Raw genomic sequence first — 13,010 nt, 5'->3', positions numbered from 1 at the left:
ACCACCTGCTGAAGCGCCAGAAGTATTTCGCCATTGATGAGTAAGCCTTCCCCTTTCCTAGCTCCTGATCCTCCCGATGCTTTGGCTGATCCTTGCTCTGCAGGGCCCTTCCTGCCGAGCTCATGGAGATGGCTGAGGATCCACCCTCTCCACCACCTTTGAGTGCTCCGAGTTCCAGCAGAGCCCTCGCGGTGAGGCCGGCCGGAGAGGTGAGCCATCCTGTGGTGCATCGCGGCCCTGCGCACCTCGCGACCCTCCTTCGCGAGCCTTCTTGGGGCATAGCCAGCCTGCCTTGGGCCTCGCGTCTGATCATGGATGGCGATTGGCTGAGGTCGGCCCTGCGCTCTTCATTTGGGGAGGAGCTGGCTCCTGGCCGGGCTTCTGTCGGGGCGTGCCCGGTCATCACGAGGGCGCCAACCCCCAACCCCCTGCCCAGAGGGGGAGTGCTCATTCGCGCCCCCCGTGCTTACTTGTGGCGGAGGACGACACAGAAGACGTGCTTGAGCGCGCCCGGAGGCGTCGCACTCTTAGCCAAGAGTTTCTCCGGAAGGCGGCTGATGTGGTGAGCCAGCTTGGTGAAGAGCTTGATGATGAAGACGCGCGCCATGCGCCTGGCTGAAGAGAGGCGCAAGCTGGAGGCGGCCGTTGCCCTTGCGCGCCACCAGCGTGACCTCGACAATGAGGAGGCCGAGGCGTTGCTGGCGGCCTCTCGGGAGACCCGTTCCCGGGCCGTCGAGGAGGCCCGAGAGGCTGATCGGCGGCGTGAGGCGGTGGATGAGCGGTCGCGGGAACTCCTTGCCCGGTGTCACTCCCTGGAGCAGCAGGTGGAGCTGCATGAGATGGCCCTTGCGTCGATGAAGGTGGCTTCGGTCGACCAGGCAGAGCTCCTGAGGCGTGAGGAGGCGCTGACGCTGGAAGCTGCTGAGCGCGCACGTGACACAGGCGGAGGATGATGTTGCAGCGCGCGAGGCCCAAGTCCTGGAAGAGGTTGAACGCGGGGTGACGACGGCTCGCTTGAACCTTGAGCGCGAGCTCGAGGAGAGGCTGGGGTTGATCCGGGTCGAGGCTGAAGGCAAGACCGCCGCCTGAGGGCCAAGCTGGAGGAAGCGACACAGCGGGCCGACGCCTCCCGGGCCGCCCTCGACGCGGCGCAGGAGGAGCTAGCTACCTCCCGCGCTGAGGCGCTTCTTCTCCGCCAGCGGGTGGACGAGGCTGAGGCCGTTGCGTAGCAGAACGAGGACGAGATACGCCAGCGGCGGATTCTGGAGCACGAGCACAGCCCCATGCTCGCCAGGCTCCGGGAGAGAGCCAACGCGGCCTTGGGTAACATCTGTGAGGCGGCTGTTGTCCAGCCCCACGCAGTCAACTATGCTGGCAATCTTCAGTTCTTCACCAACGCGGTGACGCAGCTGGAGGCGCGCTCGGTCGGAGCCAACAGGCTGGTGGAGGAGAGGAGCCGCGCCCTGCTCAGGCGCGCATTCTCTCGTGTCTTCAGCCACCTTCAGAACATGTTCCTCAACTTCGACTTTGACACCGCCATCGCTCCAGTACCCCAGGCCGTCCGGGGCGACCTGGCGCGCTGGGTGGAAGACAACGTGGATGCCCTTGTCAGCACCTTCGATTCTGATAACGACAACGCGGTCGTGGCCGCTGATGAAGGTGACGTGGTGAACGGCCCTGGCGCCGCTGCCGGCAATGCGGAGGACGATGGAGAGGCCAGCGATGCCAGCGATGATTCAGGAGGCGCCCCCGAGGATGCATTGGGGGATTTATCCGACTGACCGTGTGTTGCCCCTGCTTCCTTACCCTTCGACCCGCGTGGGCCTCGAGTTAGCCTGCGGAGGGCTGTGGTGTCTCGAGCGTTTCCTGAACGAGCCCATCGAACCTGTAATGAAAACCTCCTGAGAGGGCGCGGCAATGGCAGTCTGGGCTGCACACAAGCTAGGCCTGGCCCGGCTCACGAGGGGCTCACGAGGGGAGGCAGCTGAGGCAAAGCGGTAATCGGAACGCGAGAGATTGCTCGAACGAGACTAAACACCCCTTCCCCGAACACACGCAAATCCTCGAGCTCAAATCCAACTTAAATTCAACGGGGGAAAACGACGACCAAGGGGGAGAAGCAACGAAAGTAGAAAAAAGGCCGCGTCCGGCACCAAGTCTAGTCTTGGACGTCTTCTCACCAGCGCGGAGCTAAGTGCTGCCACTGGGCGTGGGAGGGAGCCCCAGGGCCTGAGGCCGGCACCCCTGAGACTCCGGGGCGTGTACATCCCCACTAATTATTACGTGAGAGTGTCACGGGGCAGCGAGCTTCACAGGCACTGGGCCTTCTTCACAGGTACCGGCCTTGCTTCATATCGCCAGACGAGGGCCCCGCCTTGCGCCGCACTCTAGTGCCACCGATGACGGCCGGAAACCAGGACGCCGCTGATGGGGTAGAGCGGTCGCCAGCGGTTCCCCCGACGACCACAGGTCCTCTGCCAGGGGCAGGCTCTGGGGCACCTCCCCAGCAGAGGGCCTACCTCCTGAGGACGCCTTGCTCCGAACTCCGCGGTGGTGATGTCGGATCTTGGCCCCTCTCCTGCAGCTCCCGGCGCCCTCCTCCTGAGGGGTAGGAAGCTGCGGGAGTGGGGCAGCTGCCCGTTGTCGTGACATGCACCTCCTGCGATCCATGGTTGGCGTATGCCTGCTCCTGAGGAATTAGTGGTACCTGATACTCGTTGTTTCCAGCGTAGCCGACGGGGCCTTCTCGGGGTTCCTGGAAGAGTTCAGCTTCTGGCGTCTTGTCCCCCCAGCTTGGGCCGAGGAGCGAGCCTTGTTCATCCTCATGTGTGCGCCCTTGGTCCATCATGTGGGGCACATACTCTTCTGGGGTCGCCATCCCGAAGGCCGCGCCGTAGCGCTCTGCGTGCCACGCAGTTCTGCTTGATGTGCTTGCCTGGGGGTGATCGCGCGGCGGCCCATCGAGGGCGCGGGTTGTGGCGAGTCCTTCTTCGATGGCCGGGGGCGGAGGCAGCGCCGCTGCTGGCCCGGGGCTGACGACCTGGCCGGGGTTGGGGTGGCCTTGGAGTCCGCTTGGGGCCGCACGGGCGTGCACGGAGCCCCCGTGCGGGCCACCCTGGACCTGAGGTGGGAGTTGGGTGCAGAAGGGGGGAGCCCCCGAGGCGGCGAATCCCAGGAGCTCCGCCACCCGCTCTAGCAGCACGTCGTGACCGCCTTCCAGCAGCCTGCACTGCAGCAGCTCTCGGGCCACGGTGAGCGTGGCCCTCGAGTTCGCCTGCTCCCGTCGGGTGTACGGCGCCGTGGCCGCAGCATGGTGGGAGGCCCTCGCTGCCGACCGTGCCTGCCGCGTCGAAAGAGCTATCGCCGCCTGTCCGCGTCGCCCGCGGCCCGCAGTGCCCTGCGGACCGCGAGCTGCCTAGGGCGTTGGGTTGCTCGGGGCGAGCGGTTCTGCGTGAGTGGGCCAGGCCACCCAAGGATCAGGGTTGCCTGCCTGGTTGCCGGACATGATGATGATGATGATGCAACGGGATGCGAAGTGGCACAAGGTGGATTCCGGCGCACCCCTACCTGGCGCGCCAAATGTCAGATTTCGGGTTCCGGCAGACCCTCTAGATTCGAACACTCGGGTGCGCGTGGAGATTTCACCCTCTGCCTACCTGCACCTCACCGCCTCGCTATGATCTAAGCAATCAAAGGAACAACACAAGAGACACATAGTTTATACTGGTTCAGGCCACCATTGTGGTGTAGTACCCTACTCCAGTGTGTGATGTGGTGGATTGCCTCTTGGGTTGATGATGAACAATACAGGGGAGAACATCCTCGCGAGGGTCTATTCTTGGCTGGTGCGATGAACTTCTGGGGGGAGTTCAGTCGCTCTCTGGATGGATCTCTAGATGCCACTACCTTGTGGGTGGCTAGTCCTATTTATAGGCAAAGGCCCTGGGCCTCTTCCCAAATATTGAGCGGGAAGGGCGCCAACAATTTGCCATTTTGAAGGGGAACATCTAGTACACTTATCCTGACAAAAGTTGGTCCTTGCCTGCGAAAGGCTCTGGTGGTGACGCCGGTTTGGGCTCCACGATGACCTCCATCCTGCCGTTCTGCTGGTCTTGGTCTTGTTGCACCAAAATGGATGCCTTTGCTTGATGCTCTCGCCTATGCTTGCTCCCTTTGCACCAAAGAGGAAACAACGACTCTGCGCAGGTCGGCACCCGCGTGGCGCCCGCCTGGCTGCCTTGGTCGTCATGGCTTGCATCATGGGCACCTCATGAGGTACCCCGCCTTGATCTCTCCGCCTCCTCGCGAGCCAGCCTGACAAGGCCGCTCTTAAGGAAGCCTCTTGTCGTCCGCCCCGCGAGGCTTGGCCCCTCGCGAGGGTCTTGAGCTCGTGCTGATGAAGATGGGCCATGCTGGGCCGCCCCTTGAACCACGCCGCAGGCTGCACGCAGGCAAGTCTGGGGACCCCCATTCCCAGAACGCCGACAGTCGTCGCAGCAAGAGCCCTCAGCATCATTCTCAAGATGTGCATGGCCGACATGCACACCATGATGCTGGTGAAAAAGGCGCGCGGCCGCGGAACCGTGAAGGAACTCCTTCTAACATAGTTAGGAGTCTGAGCTCCTCCCGTTCCTCGCGCTTGTCGCTGCCACCAATGTGAGCAGAAGCGTTGGCACGAGTGGAGCTACTCCTTGACTTTCCTCTTGCTGCGGAGAAGCAAGAAGAGTGGAGAGATGCTATCCAAAGCCTTATTGGCCACGCCAACAGGGACGACCACCAGGAGGCAAGTCCCTCGAGGTGCCGGACCACTGAGCCGGCGTGCGTTGACAGTGGAAGGGGTGGAGGCGCCGCAACCACAGTGCACTCCCCTCCGCCGCAGTAGTGGCGGTCGCCGGCTCGTCGGGTTGACGCCCGTGATAACGTGTCCACGGTGCCGTCTGATCCATGAGCACGTCACGACCAACGTCAGGTTCTTCATGAGCGGCTCAAGGAGGACGCCCGGACCACCATCGAGCGGCGACGGGAGGCGCGCCACCAATCTGATAGGCGTGTTGGGCCCACTGCGTACAGGCCTATCTTGGAGGATGTTGACGACTTGCCCTATGCAATAACCTGTCCAGCGTTTACCCATGAGCTATGGCAGTTCCAGTGGCCCACCACCCGCACGTTCAAACCGGAGGTCCCGGAGAAGTACGACGGCAAGACTCATCCGTCTGAGTTCTTGGGCGTTTACACCATCCCGATGCAAGCCATCGGAGCTCAAGACAGAAAGGTACTCGCTAACTATTTCCCGTTGGTGCTCAAGCCCAACGTCAGGTCATGGTTGATGCACCTGCCGATAGATTCCATCTCCTCTTGGTCGGATTTGTGCCACGAGTTTGTTGGTGCCTTTACTGGCGGCCACGTAGCTCCTAGCCAGGCAAGTGATTTGCATGTGATCCCTCAGAGGGACGGCTAATGCTTGCGCAAATACATACAAAGATTCAGTCGTGTGCAGTACAACATCCCCGATGTTCATCCCGCCGTTGTCATCGGCGCGTTCCATCAAAACATGCGCAATCATAAGATGCATGAAGAGCTGGGGATGAACAAGGTTAGGGATGTTACCGAGCTTTATGTTCTAGCCGATAGATGTGCCCGAGCTGAAGAAGGAAGGAAGGAAGTACCCCAGCGAGGACGCTGACGCGGGAAGTGACTCTGAAGATGAGGATGTCGTCACCCCGGCGAAGAAAGGCCGACGACGAAACAGGAAGTGCAAAGGCAAGACCGTGCTTGCTGTCGAGGAATCCGGCGACCCCGACACAGCCAAGAAGGCCAAGGTTGACAACCCCGGCAAGGAGATTGCATGATGCGATGCCTGTCGAGCCTTGGTGGCTGCCGGCAAGCCAAAGGACTCCAAAAGGCAATATTGCAAGATTCACCGCACCAAAGGCCATGACCTCCAAAACTGCCATCAAGTTGAGCAGCCGATGGAGAAACAAAGGGTTGGATACAAAAGATGAGATAAAGAGAAGGGCCAGGGTGGTGCGGTGGGATCCGACAAGAAGCGCGGTGCTGAAGGGGGACGCCACGACAAGGATAAGCAACAAGAGAGGCCTGCTCGAGGCCGCGACAAGAAAGAGGGAGATGATGATCATGACGATGATGACGAGTCCACCGAGCATGAGTTTCAGAAGGCAACGGAAGTCATGTGTGTTGATGGAGGTGCCTCATTGCATTCTTCCCACCACCAACTTAAATAGTGGGCGCGTGAGATTAACGCGACGGAGCCAATGATCGATGCCCAGAAGCCACTGAAATGGTCGAACACGCCTATCATTTTTTACGTCGAGGATCGCCCTGATCTCACAACCGCGGTTGGGTGTTTGCCAGTGTTGGTTTCACCAACAACACACAACCTCAAGGTGACAAAAATGCTAGTTGACTGTGGGGCCAGTCTGAACTTGATCTCGCCCAACTTAATCAAGAGGTTGCAGATCCCTAATGAAGATCTCGAAGAAACAGATACGTTCCAAGGGATCAATTCAGGGAGAAGCCGGCCCAAAGGAAAGGTCACACTACAAGTTACGTTTGGTGGCGACCTGAACTATAGGACAGAGAGGATCGTTTTTTATGTCGCTGAGATACCGTTTCCATGTAATGGGATCCTTGGCCGTCCAGCACTGGCCAAGCTCATGGCGGTGTCACACTACGCGTACAACAAGCTGAAGATTCCTGGCCCAATGAGCATCATCACTGTTGGTTGTGACAAGAGGGATGCGCTCATTTGTGCCGACCAACTCTACCGAGAGGCAGACGCAGCATCTGCCGCCGAGACACTTGCTCCTGCCACTGAAAAAAGACTGGCAAGGCCTCGGTCGTCGGCAAGACCTCAACCACCAGCAAGACTTCTAGCCCCGGCAAGGACTCCTGCACCCACTCCGGCAAATGTGCCTCCTCGGAGTGTTGCGTTCCCGTTGAGGACGTGCCAGAGAGCTCCATCGGCAAGAGCAAGAGATCCAAGGCAGCACCACCGGAAACCAAGAGGGTACCCGTCAAGGAGGATGGCACAGGCGGAGCTTTTACCATAAGCTCCACCCTTGACAGCAAATAGAAAAGCGCGCTCGTCGCCTTCCTATGGGTGAATGTCGATGTGTTTGCATGGCAAGCATCTGACATCCCCGGCATTCCCAGGGAGGTGATTGAGAACCACCTTGTTGTCTGTCCTCATGCGCGACCCGTCAAGTAGAAGGTTAGGAAGGAAGCTTTGGACCGACAAGTGTTCATCATTGAGGAGATCAGGAAGTTGGAAGCGGTAGGCCTATTCAGAGGAGTGCTCCACCCAACATGGTTGGCCAATCCAGTGGTGGAGCGCAAGGCAAATGGGAAATGGAGGCTGTGTATTGACTATACAGATATCAATAAAGCCTGTCCAAAGGAACCTTTCCCTTTGCCACGCGTTGACCAGATAGTGGACTCCACTACCGGGTGCAACCTGATGTCGTTCCTCGACGCCTACTCAGGATACCACCAAATCTTCATGAAGAAGGAAGATGAAGAAAAGACCGCGTCCATCACCCCATGTGGTACATACTATTTTGTACGAATGCCTTTTGGGTTGAAAAGCGCTGGTTCAACATTTTCCCGAGCGGTCCAAATTGGTTTTGAGCCCCGGCTATATAGAGATATGGAAGCTTATATGGATGATATAGTGGTCAAAACCAAGAACAAGGCCACGCTCGTGCAAGATCTGGAGGAAACATTTGCAAATTTGCGCAAGATCAACCTCAAGCTCAACCCTGAGAAGTGTGTGTTCGGCGTCCCATCCGGCAAACTTCTTGGGTTCTTTGTGTCTCAATGTGGAATCGAGGCAAATCCCGACAAGATCAAAGCAATTGAGCAGATTGAGGCGCCGAAACGAGTCAAGGATGTCCGTAGGCTTGCTGGCTGTATTGCTGCCCTGAGTAGGTTCATCTCCAAATCCGCTGAGCGCGCCCTACCCTTTTTCAAAATTTTGAAAAAGGTAGGTCCAATGAAATGGACTTCGGAAGCGGAGGCAGCGCTGCAAGATTTTAAGAGGATTTGAAGAGGTACCTCTCCTCTACGCCAATACTAGTCGCGGCTAAACCGCAAGAGTTGTTGCTGCTATATCTAGCAGCGACGAATCAAGTGGTTAGTGCTACGCTAGTAGCGCAGGGAGAAGTTGAGGAAGAAGCAGCGGCAGCGGGGAGGCTGTCAGACAATGAGCCATGGCCTTCCCCGGCAGTGCTTGATGACGACAAGGAAGGACCCTCAGCAGAGCCCGGTCCCAGCGGGACAGGATCTGCGCAACCAAGTGAAGTGAAACAAAAGAAGAAGGTGATACAACACCCGATCTATTTTGTCAGCTCCCTCTGGTAGGGCGCTAGATCAAGGTATTCTAGTATGCAGAAGCTGCTTTTCGGCCTTCTTATGGCCTCAAGAAAGTTGCGTCACTATTTCCAAGCACATGAGATCATCGTCATCACTCGCATCCCGTTGCAACGGATCTTGCACAATCCAGATGCAACCGGGAGGATTGTGGAGTGGGCGTTGGAACTGTCAAGCTTTGATCTCAAGTTTGAAAGCACTTCAACAATCAAGAGTTGAGCCTTGGCAGAATTTTATAGCAGAATGGACCTCAACGCCTGACGAAGAAATTCAAGAGACCACTCTTCCCGACAAGGAGACAAGCCGTGATTGGATTATGTACTATGATGGGGCTTTCTCGCTGCAAGGTGCTGGTGCCGGTGTGCTACTCGTCGCGCCCACCGGAGAGCACCTCAAGTACGTAGTCCAGATGCACTTCCCCTGGGAAAGATCAACAAATAACACTGCAGAGTATGAAGGACTGCTTGCCTGTCTCAGGATCGGGGCAGACCTCGGAATCAGGAAGCTCACCATCAGAGGTGATTCGCAGCTTGTCATTAAGAAAGTTAACAAAGATTACCAGAGCCCGTTGATGAAGGCCTATGTAGATGAAGTGAGGAAGTTGGAGGAGCGTTTTGACAGTCTGGAAGAGAACAGCATTGCCGATAACTTGTCAAAGCGCCCTGCCCTTAAGTTGCATGTGGAACCAGGTACCTTCGTGCTTCAATTAACTCAACCATCCGTTGAACCATCGGCAGGGCAGAATAAGCAAAGGAAAGCGATCCCCGGCAAGTACTTTCCTGCTGAGCTCCCAGGAGCCGCCGGCAAGGAAGTTGCCAAGGACCCCAAGCTTGCCAAGGAGTAGCAGGCTCCGGCAGGGCCTCAAGCCCTTGCCGTAGAGACAGCTGCCCCCACGGCAGAAGACGTGCCTTTAGTCCTTGCCGTCGAGCCTCAGGCTCCGGCATGGGCATAGCACACCGTTCGGTTCCTCTAAATAGGGGAACTCCCCGAGGAACAGGAAGAAGCAGAAAAAGTAGCCCGTCGGTCTGATACGTCTCCAACGTATCTCTAATTTTTGATTGTTCCATGCTATTATATTACCCGTTTTGGATGTATACGGGCTTAACTTTACACTTTTATATCATTTTTGGGACTAACCTACTAACCGGAGGCCCACCACGAATTGCTGTTTTTTTGCCTATTTTGGTGTTTCGAAGAAAAGGAATATCAAACGGAGTCCAAACGGAATGAAACCTTCGGGAGCGATCTTTTTGGAACAAACGCAATCCAGGAGACTTGGAGTGGACGTCAAGAAGCAGCCGAGGTGGCCACGAGGGTGCCAAGCGCGCCCCCACCCTCGTGGGCCCCTTGTGGCTCCCCTTACCGACTTCCTTCGCCTATATATATCTACATACCCCGAAAACATCCAGGAGCACCACGAAAACCTATTTCCACCGTCGTAACCTTCTGTATCCGCGAGATCCCATCTTGGAGCCTTCGCCAGCGCTCCGTCGAAAGGGGAATCGATCATGGAGGGCTTCTACATAAACACCATAGCCTCTTCGATGAGTTGTGAGTAGTTTACCACAGACCTTCGGGTCCATAGTTATTAGCTAGATGGCTTCTTCTCTCTCTTTGAATCTCAATACAAAGTTCTCCTCGATCTTCTTGGAGATCTATTCGATGTAACTCCTTTTGGGGTGTGTTTGTCGAGATCCGATGAATTGTGGGTTTATGATCAAGTTTATCTATGAGAAATATTTGAATCTCCTCTGAATTCTTTTATATATGATTGTTATCTTTGCAAGTCAATTCGAATTATCAGTTTGGTTTGGCCTACTAGATTGATCTTTCTTGCAATGGGAGAAGTGCTTAGCTTTGGGTTCAATCTTGCGGTGTCCTTTCCCAGTGACAACAGGGGCAGCAAGGCACGTATTGTATTGTTGCCATCAAGGATAAAAAGATGGGGTTTATATCATATTGCTTGATTTTATCCCTCTACATCATGTCATCTTGCATAATGCGTTACTCTGTTCTTATGAACTTAATACTCTAGATGCATGTTGGATAGCGGTCGATGTGTGGAGTAATAGTATTAGATGCAGCATCGTTTCGATCTACTTGTCGCGGACGTGATGCCTATATACATGATCATGCCTAGATATTCTCATAACTATACACTTTTCTATCAATTGCTTGACAGTAATATGTTCACCCACCGTAATACTTATGCTATCTTGAGAGAAGCCACTAGTGAAACCTATGGCCCCGGGTCTATCTTTTATCATATAAGTTTTTGATCTACTTTATTTTGCATCTTTACTTTCCAATCTATATCATAAAAATACCAAAAAATATTTATCTTATCTTATTATCTCTATCAGATCTCACTTTCGCAAGTTACCGTGAAGGGATTGACAACCCCTTTTATCGCGTTGGTTGCGAGGTTCTTGTTTGTTTGTGTAGGTACGAGGGACTTGTGAGGAGCCTCCTACTGGATTGATACCTTGGTTCTCAAAAACTGAGGGAACTACTTACGCTACTTTGCTGCATCACCCTTTCCTCTTCAAGGGAAAACCAACAAAGTGCTCAAGAGGTAGCAAGAAGGATTTCTGGCACCGTTGTCGGGGAGGTCTTCGCTCAAGTCAAGACATACCAAGTACCCATCACAAACTCATCTCCCTCGCATTACATTATTTGCCATTTGCCTCTCGTTTTCCTCTCCCCCCCCCCACCCACTTCACCCTTGTTGTTTTATTCGCCCTCTCTTTCCTGTTCGCCTCTTTTTTGCTTGCTCCTCGTATTTATTGCCGCTATGTCTAAAATCGGGGAGGTTATCATTGATAAGAACAATAGTAATAACATGGAAAATTTTGGTGCTTTTGATGATCCTGTTGAAGAACCACCCATCTTACATACTAAAAAGATTCGAATTGGTAGTGTCAATATTATTGGAAAAGGGGTTATTCAAGTTTCTTTACTTGTGTCGGTGCTTTAACCACTATGGGTGGATCTATTCTTCATAGAACTAGTAGTCTTGCAGATGCTATATCCTTGCTTATAGTTGAAATTGAAAGACAATTTATGCATATGCATCCTTGCATTCAAAGGATTTTCGTAGAATTTACCAATATTGAGTATTCTTTTGTTAAGCATGCAGCTACTATCTTGTTGGCTCATGAGTTCAGATTTATAATAAAAGAAGCCAAATAAATTTTTGCGCACTATAGGGTGGACGCTAGCCGTCCTCCCATAGAGGCAATCCTCTTCGATCAAGAGGACATAATGCGTTTTCAATCTTTAGATTATGTTGCTTTTAATGAAAACCTTAGAAAAAAGGTTCCTAGCAATGTTCTAGTTGATAGAATTTTCGAACTTAATAATGATTTTGCTATTCGAAACAATGAGTTAGGATATTCTCTTGAATATAGGCTCATGACTTTCTGCCAAAAAATGCCTATAATGATGAATTAGTTGTGCAATATGAAGGGCCAAAGGAGGAACCCATACCTCCCAAGATTGATCTTGGGGACTTCTGTCCCATTAAATTTAGCCCTTTTGATTACTTCTTCTTACCACAAAGAAAACTTGTTGCTGAACGTAGGGAATATGAGATGAGTTTTCATGATCTATCTTATTATTATGGCAATACTTAGATCTATTCTCGCTTTTATGCCTAGCTAGGGGTGTTAAACGATAGCGCTTGTTGGGAGGCAACCCAATTTTATTTTTGTTCCTTGCTTTTTGTTCCTGTTTAGTGTTAAATAATTCATCTAGCTTCTATTTAGATGTGGTTTTATGTTTTAATTAGTGTTTGTGCCAAGTAGAACCTATAGGATCATTTTGGGTGATAGTTAATTTGATTCTGCTAAAAAACAGAAACTTTTGCACGCACGAGAATAATTTTAATATATCAGAGAAACGTGCTTTTTAGTTGATTCTTTTGCAGTCGATCAGCAGACAAATTTCCTAGGACTTCCTATTTTGGTAGGATTTTTAGAGTTACATAAGTATTCTAAAGTTACATATTTCTACAGATTGTTCTGTTTTTGACAGATTCTGATTTTCGTGTGTTGTTTCCTTATTTTCATGAATCTATGGCTAGTATCGGGGGGGTATGAACCATAGAGAAGTTGGAATACAGTAGGTTTAACACCAATATAAATAGAGAATGAGTTCATTAGTGTACCTTATGTGGTGGTTTTTCTTTCTTGCACTAACGGAGCTCATGAGATTTCCTGTTGAGTTTTGTGTTGTGAAGTTTTCAAGTTTTGGGTAAAGATTTGATGGACTATGGAATAAGGAGTGGCAAGAGCCTAAGCTTGGGGATGCCCATGGCACCACAAGATAATTCAAGTACAACCAAAAGCCTAAGCTTGGGGATGCCCCGAAAGGCATCCCCTCTTTCGTCTTTGTCTATCGGTAACTTTACTTGGAGCTATATTTTTATTTGCCACATGATATGTGTTTTGCTTGGAGCGTATTATATGATATGAGTCTTTGATTTTTAGTTTACCACAATCATCCTTGCTGTACACACCTTTTGGGAGAGACACACATGATTCAGAATTTATTAGAATACTCTATGTGCTTCACTTATATCTTTTGAGCTAGACATTTTTTGCTCTAGTGCTTCACTTATA

The sequence above is a fragment of the Triticum aestivum genome, chromosome 7B (assembly GCF_018294505.1).
Source record: "Triticum aestivum cultivar Chinese Spring chromosome 7B, IWGSC CS RefSeq v2.1, whole genome shotgun sequence".
NCBI classification, from domain to species: Eukaryota; Viridiplantae; Streptophyta; class Magnoliopsida; order Poales; family Poaceae; genus Triticum; species Triticum aestivum.
The sequence above is the reverse complement of the archived record's forward strand: the minus strand, read 5'-3'. Positions refer to the sequence as shown.